General features: G+C 40.1%; 1 protein-coding gene across 1 annotated transcript in view; it reads right to left on the reverse strand.

Moving 5' to 3' along the window:
* LOC150079730 (uncharacterized) overlaps nt 1-12,698 on the reverse strand; it is a 29,713-nt gene that overhangs the window by 16,095 nt on the left and 920 nt on the right. The window lies entirely within an intron of this gene.

Genomic DNA, 12,698 nt, shown 5'->3' on the forward strand with positions numbered 1-12,698 from the left:
TTTGTAAGCATTTCTTTCTCTCTCTGAGGACTTCTCACAGCTTTAACGACCGAAATGTTTTTCCCAAGTGTGAACTGAGATGTTTTTTGAAATATCTCTTTCGTGAGAAACGCGTACCACAAGTTAGACAGCTGAAAGTTTTTCAATTAAGTAAAACTTGGAGATTACTGTTATGTCTTCCAATTGCTGTGAATTTTATTTTTATCAGAGATTGAACAGCTGAAAGAATTCTCCTGAAAATATTCTCTCAGATGTGTTGCATGAAAACTTTTTCCAAAAAATTTTGCAAGTGAACTATCTCTCCTTGTTTTGAAGAGCAAACGCGATTCAAGTTCTCTTCTTCCTTTCATCTTCTTACCAAAAGTGTTACAGCAAGTATATTTGAGAATATTGCGAATTACCAGATGTCCTGAACGAGAAATGACTAATTCGCATGACAGAACTTCTAGCTTCCTCTTAGAAAGGCTTTTAGCACCATTTCATTCTACTGATGATTGGTAAAAACCCCTTTGCCGATGAGAATTCCCTTGACTACATAGTTAAAGCTTTCACTCTTTTATGAAAATTTCTGACGAAATTTTACTTCTGTAAAAAGTGTATTCTATTTCATTTTTTACGATTTTGGCCAAAGCCGTGGGGCGCCTCCGTAGCTAGGTGGGCAGGAGTAGCAGTGCTTAGCACACGCTTCTTGATTAGACCGGCGTTCGAGCCCGTGAGCCACCAAATATGGAGGATTCGGAAAGGTCAGGGAATGACCACCGTATATCCCCGGAGCAATATGGCCTTAGTTGCTGATGCTCCTAAAAACAAGAAACCTTGTATAGATTAAATTCAAATTAATCCTCATAGCAGGTAACATCGTACATAAGTTTTGGATATTATTGTCTAGACATATGTGTTGTACACATGTTCCGTCACTATATTTCATATTTTAGTTGAATATGTTCTGAACAGTTCATAAAGGTATCTTCTATTTAAAAAAATATGTATAAAGTCTTTTAATATCCACATTCCTTAAGAAGTCATTTTATTATCACCAGATGGTAGTTTTACTCTTAAAGCTTTGTTACTTTTGCGTGATATATTCTTGAACGGTGCTACTTGTATTGCACCATTTACGTTTCATTTATGTCAGGTTCTGCTGGCTGTACGACTGTCCACAAAACAATCTTCACAGAAACCTTATTAGAAGCTGAAACTAAATTTCGAATCTCTCATGTAGGGTTTTGCAATTACGTATTAGAAATCTTAAAGAAACTAAAGCAATAGGTGCAACACTGAGGGACTTCAGCGAGAAGCTGGTTCGAAATGAGAAAAAAAACCATATATTTGAGGTTATATAACTTGCGAATAATATTATGACTGGACCCAGTTCTTTGCAAGAGAAACTATCAGAATATCATACTGCCACCTCGATCTGCCTTAGTGATAAACACGAGAAAGACTGGATGCTTGCCTGCATGATGTTCGAGTTATGTTTCACACTACTAGAAGAACTAGAAGAAGAAGAAAAGAAGAAATCTTTATTGCATACAATTTATTGCAGCCATGTACTTCACGGCTACAAACCAGGAGTTTACAGTAAAGGCTAATACAAGGCTACAAAGGATAATACAATATATCATTAAAGGCTAATACTATTGGTGCTAAACAAAAAGTGTAAATTGACACTCAGCAGACATGTTTTTCTGAACCTCATCACTCCAGAGTTAACAATGGCAGCAAGTTAAATCGCTCGATGTTTGCAAAAAAGAAGTCGCTTTCATGTATGCGCATATAATTTCCCCCCGCAAATTTCGATTGGAAATGGGTCATTTTATTCCATTAATTTGTAATTTTTCAGACATTTTCTGCACTGGACCTTCAATTCAGACACACATTTCGCTTAAAATTTCTGTGGTCTCTCTATTTTAGACAACCGAAATTCTGTCCCGTGTATTCCAATTAATTAAAGTTGTTTTTTCTGCTTTTGTCTTCCACGCAATGTATACTTTTGAGATGATTGATTCCAACGCATTATTGACTACTTTTGTTTTCTAAATTGTGACTCCTGAAAAGTGGGATCCAAGAAAAACAGCTTTCTGCAAATCGGAACGATCACCTGACTTGCCCGTGCTTGATTCGTGTAAGCGGAACCAGCAAAGCGTAAAGTATAGCATGTATTAGATGTATACTTTTGTTCATGCCATGCGGCAAATTTCAATTCTCAAAACTTATCGTTATTTATCTATTGGAACCAATTGGAAAAGGTTTCCGATCTTTTGGACAGTTAGTCAAAATTTTCCCTATTGCTTTTTTTTTTTTTTTTATGGTAAGCACAAACACGACAGGTATTAGAAACTATAGTACTTAGTACCGTGCTTGGGTTAGATGTTGAGAAGGTGAAAGAAGACATTTGTTCACATTGGACTTGAACATCTCTAGACTGTAATTTTCAGGAAATACGTATGAAGGAAGGTTGTTCCAGAAAACGGCAGTTGAATGAATAAACGAGGAAGATGAAAAGTTGGTTCTGTGAGTTAGAAGATGGCCAGTGAATGGATGTTGTTTGGTGGCTGTACGTGTTCGGACTGTTTTGAAAGAGAGGGCGGGAATTATAGAAGCCAATTCAGAAGAACAGTGCCCATGGAAGTATCTGTAGAAGAGGCATGCAGAAGAAACAGTACGTCTATGAGACAGCGAATGGAGAGACCCTGTTAGAGATGAATCATTAATTAACCTAACTGCCCTCTTCGGAATGGAATCTAGAAGACTCAGAGGTTTTTGGGGCACCACCCCAGACGTGAGAACAATATTCCATGGTAGGGCGATGGGATTTATACAGAGTCAGCAGATGTTTGGAAGAAAAGTAACGCCGAGAGCGAAAGAGAAAACCAAGTTTTTTAGACGCAGAGGAAGCAATATTTGCAATGTGCTTGTGCCAAGAGAGATTAGAAGTCAGGGTATTCAACAAAAGAGATATATCATTTTGGCTAGAAATCGGAGTGTCACCAAAGATATGCATACCAGCAGAAGAATCCTTTTTGCGAGATATATGGTAGATGACTTTCATCAACGGGTGAAATACCACCACTTTGCTTATTGGAGGCTTGAAGTGGTGAAACCCATGTTTAATCTCTAGAGCAAAGTTTCCGGCATCCTCCTTCCCCTATACTTCTCCTTCAACCCATGCACGGTACTAAGTACTCTAGGTTTTGATACCTTTCGTGTTTGGGGTTTTCATAAAAAAAAAAATAAATAAATAAATAAAAATAAGACAATACTGAGTTTTGGAAGGTCTGATATGAACTAATTTTTCCTTGCCCCACTGGAGAATTTATCTGAAGATCGGAATTTAAGGAATTGGAAACAGATTTTCGAGAGTTTGGAGCTGATTCAGCAGGCAAGTTTTCTCAAAATGAAAAGTGGAATGCAATGTGCTCTCATCGGCAAAACTATGGATAGGTTTTCCGATCAATGGAAGAAGGTCATTAATATAAAAAAGGAAAAGATTGGGGGACACTGGCATTAGTGGAGACGTTAGAAGGTAGAGAGACAACTACCATCACCCTCAGTGAACGAACAAAGAGAAAACTGGATAACCAATTACAAAAAACAGTTGGCAAACCATAAGATGGAAGCTTGTTTAGAAGACCTTTATGCCAAACACGATCGAAAGACTTTGAGATGACAAGAGAAACTATTTCTATTTCACCTAACCTTTCCATTGAATTAGTCCATAAATGGGTAACATAAGCCAGAATATCGCCAGTGGATCGACACTGGCGGAATCCACACCGGCGATCGTTGATCAGACGGAAGGTTTGTAGGTAGTTTTTGAGTAGGCGGTTAATTGATTTCTCCATTACTTTAGAAAGAGTAGAAGTAATTGCAATGGGACGATAATTGGATGGGAGGGGTTTGTCACCCTCCCTTTTTAGGAACTGGCTGGATATGAGCAAATTTCCAAGCAGAAGGAAAAACACCCTTGGAATAAGAAAGTGAAAAAGGTGGCAAAGAATAGGAGTAAGTTCTGGAGCACAGGTTTGGAGAACAAGTGGAAAAATACCATCGGGAACTGGAGTTTTCATAGCATCAAAACCCATCTGACATCGTTTTGAACGAAGTCCACAGGAGGCATTGAATGCAGCGTGTTGGGAATGGTGGGAGGTGCTTTACCAAGTTCGTTAATACATGATTTGGAAGAAAAATGGGATGTCAGCAAGACAGCTTTATCCTTGGCTGAAGTGACAACAGAACCATTTGGTTTGGAGAGAGGTGGGAACAGAGATGTGCAAAATTTGCGGCCAGTAGCTTTGGCAAGAGACCACAATGCTCGGCTAACATTAGGGAAAGAAGCAAGTTTTCTACCCTTTGCCTGTACGAACTGTAGTTTGGACTGATTAATAACTGCTTTTCAATTGTTGCGAGCTTTGGTGTAAGCAGAAAATGAAACAAGGATTACAAACCAGCCAATTATGATAGGCAACATTCTGCTCGTGAACAGCCTTCGCACATTCAATGCAAAACCAAGGTTTAGATTAAGGACAAGATTTTAAAATATCCAAGATCAAAGAGAGGTGATTCCAAAGTGCCAAATCTCGGATAGGATATATCAGAACGGACATATGCAAAAGTACCACAATTGAGGCGATAGGAATCATACAGAGAATAATTTGGGCATATGAGATGAGCAGTAGTTGAATTAACCGATAACTGAGATTCTGTCAGAAAAGTACATGGGGTTTGGCAGACTGCAAGTGGAAATGGACATCGTTGAGATTAAAATTGAGACCACGTATATTTGTGAAATGAATTAGGAAGTGCTTGGGAGGTTTAGATCTTTTCGCAGATAAGCTTGCTCTGTTAGTTTGACTATTCATGGTGTATTCAATAGTAAAAAAAAGTGGGTGGGAAATGCTGTATGAAGTAATGAAATTTTTGGATATGGAGTACACGTGGTAAGAATATACCCAGATCCTTGACATAACGTGGCCTCGAGAATGCTCCCCACGTACACACTACTCGGACTCCTTCAGTCACTATCTGGCAGAGTAGAGTTAGCAAGATTATACACTAACTGATCCGAAGCCTCCAAGAGAGTTACGAATAGGTTCGGTCCGGTGTACTAACTAGCGGCTGGCCTGCGAACACCGTTTTAGAGCCGCACCCTCGAAGTGTTAGGAATATTGGATCTCGCCACAATGTTCATCATAACATCAAAAGTCATAAATCATATTGCATGATGGAAGAGATAGAGAAGTTTTGACCGGAAGTTAACTGTAGAGACTAAACAGGGATTTCACCAATTCAAGCCTCCAATAAGCAAAGTGGCGGTATTGCACCGTTTTTTTTTTTTTATTTATTTACTATCAGTTTATTTACACAAGGTTCATCCCCTGTACAGCAAGTGGGCTAGAAGGGTATACAGAAATTATAAAATATACATTATACCCTTTTGTACAAATTTTCAGCTCTTTACAATATAATTATTGTATAATAAAAACTATTAAATAGATATATACATTTACTAAATGTATTCACTTTGAATTAACATAGATCTTGATAATTGAAGAGTTAAATACATTGGTTGACTTCTTTATCAGTAACTAACATAACAGGTTTATTTATATTCATTACATTATTGCATTTTATTTGGTCATATCATCAAATTTCTAATAAATGCTCAATTTTCACAGCAATCCTGGTGATTTAGTCCAGATTTGGTCTATAATTTGGCTTCTGTAGGTTTTATTGACTTCAAACTTTATCGGATCAATGGAGAAGGTGTTGAAGTGTTCAATGGTGTTACATGGGAACATTCCTTTTAGGGAGTCCAAGTTTGATAGCTTCATCCTAAGTGGGTGATGGCTTCTATTTCTTACGCTTTTTATTGCGATGATATCTTCTATTGATGGGGCATCAATATGGCGAGTTAGCAGCTTGGCAAGCGTTGACAGATTTTTTTTGAGGACAATGAGCTTCCAGGAGGTCATGTCTAGGTTGACTAGGAGAATGGATTTCGAGATTGTGAAGGGGTTCCCTCCCAGATGGTTCAGCCACCGCAGAATCCAATATTCCATTGATAGAAATTTATTACATCGAGAGGTAGATGCAGAGGACCAGATTTCTGAGGCATATAGTGGTATGGGTGTGAGACAGCTATTAATGTATTGTCCAATCAGTCTGGTGTTGTGACAGCCTGCGAGCTCTTGGCGGATAGCCCAGAAAGCAACATAGGTCTTCTTCTTCGCCTTTGGGAAGTGTTCCTCGAAATTTAAGTCTTCATTCCACGTTAGTCCCAGGTAAGTATGAAATGAAACTTTGGGGACTGACTCACCAAGAACCATAACTCGAATATCATTCTTTACCTTCCTCTTTGTGATTGTAATGTGCGCTGACTTGGCATTGTTGAGTTGGAGTCCAGCTCGCAGGAAAAAGTCAATTAATTGTTGAATTTGCTTGGAGGTTTCATTGTTAATTTCATGTATCTGTTTGGGGTCTTTTGAATTGATAAAGAATTTTAGATCATCAGCGAAGGAACTAAAATTTGGATTTTTTGCGAGGAATGGTTCAAGTAGGATTGCAAAGAGGATTGTCGACATCACCCCACCTTGAGGTACACCCCTCGTTGCATAGGTTGTTTTCTGGTGAGTTCCGTTGGTTATAATTAAGTGTCTCCGCTGTAGTAAGGACTTCAGAATGCTGACAATTTGGTTAGATACATTGAAATATTCTATTAAGATGCGTATAAGAGTAGGAATGGAGACCGTATCGAAGGCAGATTTGATATCGAAGAAGATTATGTCCAGTTGGGCTCTGTCATTCAAGGCTTTTTGTGCTCTGAAGAGAGTATCGAGGAGATTAGAGGTCGTGGACCTATGATGCAGGACTGTGTGGAGGTAGGGTGGTCAGTGAGCAAAACCGTGTTGAATAATCACTGGGTGTATGAGTTTTTCAAATATCTTTAATAATGTGCATCCTATGGAGATTGGACGGAAGCCCTTAGGCATCTTGGGATTTCCAATTTTAGGGACAGGTTTGACATAATAAGATTTCCAGATTTCCGGTATGGTGCCTGTCTTTAGAATCTTTTGGAAGATGTTTAAGAGAAGATCCACTGCGTACACAGAGCACACCTTAACTATAAACAGCGGTATACCGTCAGGGCCTTTAGTAGCTTTGTTGGGCAGGCCATTTATGGCGTCAATGAGCTGCTGCTTAGTGATAATAACATCATCCATGGCAGAAAGAGTGTTCTGGTTTACACTAGGTAGGGGTGAAACTTCAGTGGTCGCATCTTGATGATCGAAAGAAATGCGAGTCCACTCATCAAATAGCTTTTCATCCATGTTGAGATGGTTGCTGCGCTTTGGGAAAATTCTCCTGGTTTTTGTAATTTGGGATAATATATACTGTTGATGTGCTCCTCTCTTGAAGCGAAGGAAACGAGCTCTCTCTCTTTTAAAGATTTCGTGGTCTTTACTGCTTCTCGATTTTAACCATTTTCTATATGCCCTTTGCATACTTCTAAAGGCAATTTTCATATCCAAATGAAACCGCCGCTGGGTTCTCTCAGTAATTTTGACTTCTTTAGACGCTCCGATCGTGGCGATATGTCTCAATTGCTCAACTAGGGTCTGAATTGCCTCTTCAACAGATAGTGAAGATAAATTATCCCAATTAATGGTTGAGAGATGGTTGATAACTATATCAGGTTTCAGGAATTTTGGAGAAAAAATCAGATCAGAGTGAGTATCCGAAAAGTAATTTCTAATTTTCTTTTCCGATAACGTTGTTATGGAGAAGGTACAGGTGATAGGTGAGTGCTCTGATGAGAATGTGAAAGGGTTGGGTATGTTCTTACAGTTGGGAAAGTTGTGGAATACTAGGTCTAAAGCTTGACCTTTTCTCGTTGGCGGTGTGCTATGTCTCCTGAGGTCTAAAGAATTCAAGGTTAACGTTAAGCCTTGTAGAGCGTTTACATGTCTTGGGACTGGCATATTGAAGTCACCACCTACAACAGTTTGTTGATTAGGGGCTAGGCTTGTTACTGACCAGGTCTGAAGTTCAATTCGTGTAACTTCAGAATGGTCAGGAGGGAGGTAAACCAAACAGAGTTGTATTTTCATTTGTCGGTTCATCAGCGTTACACACAATGCTTCAAAGTTGTTAGACTGGCTTATTTTAACTCTAGTCGCTTGCCACTGGATTGGAAAGAATATTTGGACGCCCCCTCCTCTTCCCATACCTCTACTGTTTCCGATACCTTTGTAAGGGGTAGTTTTAAGAAGTATATCAATTTGTCGCTCATTTGTCAGCCAGGTCTCCGTTAAACAGATGAGATCAATTTTTCTTAGAGTTAAAAGCGTTTGGAGGGAGTGGAGCTTATTAGATAAACTCCTGACATTTTGTAGGAAATATCGCAATTGCATAGTTTTTGATTCAGACTCCAAACTAGTCATTAGTTGCTACGTTGGATTAGATTGGGAGTTTTGTCTGTGCGCCCTCACGGGGCGTCTTTCTTTAAAAGGCTTTACCAGTGTTCCTGGAGGCCAGTTCTTCTGGTCCATGACAGTATTAGTCGCGTGGGATGTGCATATCACTAGGAAGGAGGCATAGCATAGGTGTTTCGTTCTTAATTTCATTACGTCCACTTCAAACCCATATTCCATCAAAAAGAGACTTTTAATACTCTCTGTTTTTGTCTCAGGGCCCAGTCTGGATATGAAGATCCTTTCTCTGGTGCGAACAGCTGATATATGGTATATGTCCGCCAGTCTTCTATCCTGAGTAATCAATGGGAGGTTCGCTGATGATGGGAGGTTACGCTGATGTAACAGATATTCCGGTGACACTCAAGTCAAGTGGACTCAATTTCGCGAAGTCCGGATGGTCTCTGACAGCAAAATCCTCGGCTTGCACCTTCACGATGGTTGGACTGTTAGTAATCCTGGGTATAACCTCCATGCACAAGTACATGGTGGGTGACCACCCAGGTGTGAACCATCGTAATCAGGGGTCGAGTGTGGCGCCCACACCACATGGAGGAACGCTGCCCCTCTATGTTACCAGGCAGTACTAGGTGGTAGATGACTCTCATCAACCAGTGATATACCACCACTTTGCTTATTGGAGGCTTCATGTGGTGGAATCCATATTTAGCCTCTAGAGCTAAGTTCCGGTCAACCCTTCCCTATCTCTTCCATCATGCAGTATGATTGATGACTTTTGAGGTTATGATGAACGTCGTGGGGGGATCCAATATTCCTTACATTTCGAAGGTACAGGTCTAAAACGGTGTTCGCTGCCCGGCCGCTAGTTAGTACATTGGACCGAAACTATTGGTAACTCTCTAGGAGGCTTCCGGATCAGCTAGTGTATAATCTTGCTACCTCTACTCTGCCAGATAGTGACTGGAGGGAGCCCGAGTAGTGTGTATTCGGGGAGCATTGTCGAGGCCACGTTATGTCAAGGATCTGGGTATATTCTTACCACGCGTACGCCATATCCAAAAATTTCCCACCCAATTTTTCTTACTATTGAATACACCATGAATTTTCAAACTAATAGAGCAAGCTTATCTCCGAACAGATCTAAACCTCTCAAGCACTTCCTAATTCATTTCACAAATATAAGTGGTCTTAATTCTAATCTCAACGATGTCCATTTCCACTTGCAGTCTTCCAAACCCCATGTAATTTTTCTGACAGAATCTCAGTTATCGGTTGATTCAACTACTGCTCATCTCAGATGCCCAAATTATTCGCTGTATGATTCCTTTCGCCTCAAAGGTGGTACTTGTGCATATGCCCGTTCTGATATTCCCTGTCAGAGATTTGGCAATTTGGAAACTCCTCTCTTTGTATTCTCTGGCTTAAAATCTCTCTACCTCATTGTGTCAAACTCATCTGTTGTCTCTACCGTTCTCCCAGCTCCACTAATCACTTGGAGCTCTTTCACTTCCTCTCTTTGCAAGTTGACTTTCTCCAGTCCAACATTCCTGACAGTGAGGTAATTTTCCTTGGTGATTTTAATGTTCACAACTCCAACTGGCTTCCGTTTTCTAGTCACACCGAGCCAGCAGGTCGAGATGCTGAGGCTTTTGCAATTATTAATAACCTAGCACAGATTGTTCATTTACCTACAAGAATAGCGGACAATCCTAATCATACAGCCAATACGCTTGATCTTTTTCTCACAAACAACCCTTCTAAGTACACGGTCGAAGTGAGAGGACCTTTAGGCACTTCAGATTACAACTTGGTGATCGTCTATTCTCCAATGGAACCTTTATCTCATGTTGTTTGGCATTACAAGAATGCAAAATGGGATGACCTGCGAGACTTCTTTTCTTCTTTTCCTTGGTCGGATTACAGTTTAAAAACTTCTGGTGTCAACGTTTGCTCAGATCGTGTCAGTGAAATTATTCTTGCAGGAATGGAATCCTTTATCCCACACTCCACTTTAAAATCTCGTCCTTTATCTAAACCTTAATTTTCAAATAAATGTGCTAAGGCTGTTCAAGAGAAGAATGTTGCATATCGTAACTCGATTCTTTCTATTTCTTCAGTTTCAATTTCTGCCTACACCAAAGCTCACAACAATTGTAAAGCAATTATTAATCAGTACAAACTAGAGTTTGAACAGGCTAAGAGTAGAAAACTGTCTTTCTGCCCTAATGGTAGCCGAGCATTCTGGTCTCTTGCCAAAGCTATTGGCCGCAACCTTTGGCCACCTCTGTCGAAACGAGATGGTTCTGTTGTCACTTCAACCAAGGATAAAGCTGACCTGCTAGCATCCCATTTTTCTTCCAGCTCATGTATTAACGAACTTGGTAAAACACCTCCCACCATTCCCAACAAACTCCATTCAATGCCTCCTGTGGTCTCCCGTTAAAGGATATCAGATTAATTTTGAAGAATCTTGATGCTAAGAAAGCTCCAGGTCCTGATGGTATTTCTCCACTTGTTCTCACAACCTGCGCTCCTGAACTTACTTCTAGTCGTTTCCGCTTTTTTCACTTTCTTATTCCAAAGGTGTTTTTCCTTCTGCTTGGAAATTTGTTCATATCCAGCCAGTTCCTAAAAAGGGTGACAAATCCCTCCCACCCAATTATCGTTCCATTGCTTCTACTCTTTCTAAAATAATGGAGAAATCAATTAACCGCCAACTCTTAAACTACCTAGAAACCTTCCGTCTGATCAACGATCGCCAGTATGGATTCCATCAATATCGATCCACTGGTGATATTCTGGCTTACGTTAGCCCATGTATGGACTAATTCAATGGAAAGGTTCCGTGAAACACAAGTAGTTGCTCTTGACATCTCAAAGGCTTTCGATCGTGTTTGGCATAAAGGTCTTCTAAACAAGCTTCCATCTGATGTTTTGCCAACTGTTTCTAGCAATTGATTATACAGTTTTCTCTCTGATCGCTCACTGAGTGTCATGGTAAATGGCTCTCTGTCTTCTAACTCCACTACTAATGCCGGTGTACCCCAAGCTTCTGTTCTTTCCCCCACTCTTTTCCTCTTGTATATTAATGATCTTCTTCAATTGACTGGAAATCCTATCCATAGGTTTGCCGGTGACACCACATTACATTCTACTTTCCATTTTGAGAAACCTTGCCCTGCTCAATCAGCTTCAACTTCTCGAAAATCTGCTACCAATTCCTTAAATCCCAATCTTTAGGTAATTCTCCAGTGGAGCAAAGACCGGTTAATTGATTTCAACCCTTCTAAAACTCAGTCTTGTCTTATATCTCGCAAAAAGAATCTTCTGCTCCTATGCTTATCTTTAGTGACAATCCGATTTCGAGGCAAAAGGATATATATCTTTTGGGGATTACCCTGACTTCTAATCTCTCTTGGCACAAGCACATTACAAATATTGCTTCCTCTGCATCTAAAAATCTTGGTTTTCTCTTTCGCTCTGGGCGTTACTTTTCTTCCAAACAGCTGCTCACTCTATATAAATCGCAAATCCGCCCTGCCATGGAATATTGTTCCCACATTTGGGGTGGTGTCCCCAAAACCTCGCTAAGGCTTCTTGATTCCATTCAGAAGAGGGCAGTTAGGTTAATTATTATTTTTTTTTTTCTTTTTTTTGGTAGTTGTTGGCGCATCGGCTTCTGTGGCCATAATGCACCTCCCAAGGTTTTTCTTTTGGGAATTACCCTGACTTCTAATCACTGTTGGCACAAGCACATTACAAACATTGCTTCCTCTGCATCTAAAAAACTTGGTTTTCTCTTTCGCTCTCGGCGTTACTTTTTTTCCAAACAGCTGCTCACTCTGTACAAATCGCAAATCCGCCCACCCTAGATGTTCCCACATCTAGGGTGGTGCCTCCAAAACCTCTCTCAGGCTTCTTGATTCCATTCAGAAGAAGGCAGTTAGGTTAATTAATGATTCATCTTTAACAAAGTCCCTCCACTCGCTGTTCATAGACGTACTGTTTCTGCTGCATGTCTCTTCTACAGATACTTCCATGGGCACTGTTCTTCTGAATTGGCTTCTATAATTCCCGCTCTCTCTTTCAAAACAGTCAGAACAGGTACGGCCACCAACCAACATCCATTTACCGTCCAACTCCAAACTCACAGAACCAACTTTTCATCTTCCTCGTTTATTCATTCAACTGCCATTTTCTGGAGCAACCTTCCTTCATACGTATTTCCTGAAATTTAGTCTATAGAAGTTCATGTCCAATGTC

Source organism: Mastigoproctus giganteus, chromosome 10 (genome assembly GCF_048544385.1).
Source record: "Mastigoproctus giganteus isolate SK-2022 chromosome 10, ASM4854438v1, whole genome shotgun sequence".
Classification (NCBI taxonomy): Eukaryota; Metazoa; Arthropoda; class Arachnida; order Uropygi; family Thelyphonidae; genus Mastigoproctus; species Mastigoproctus giganteus.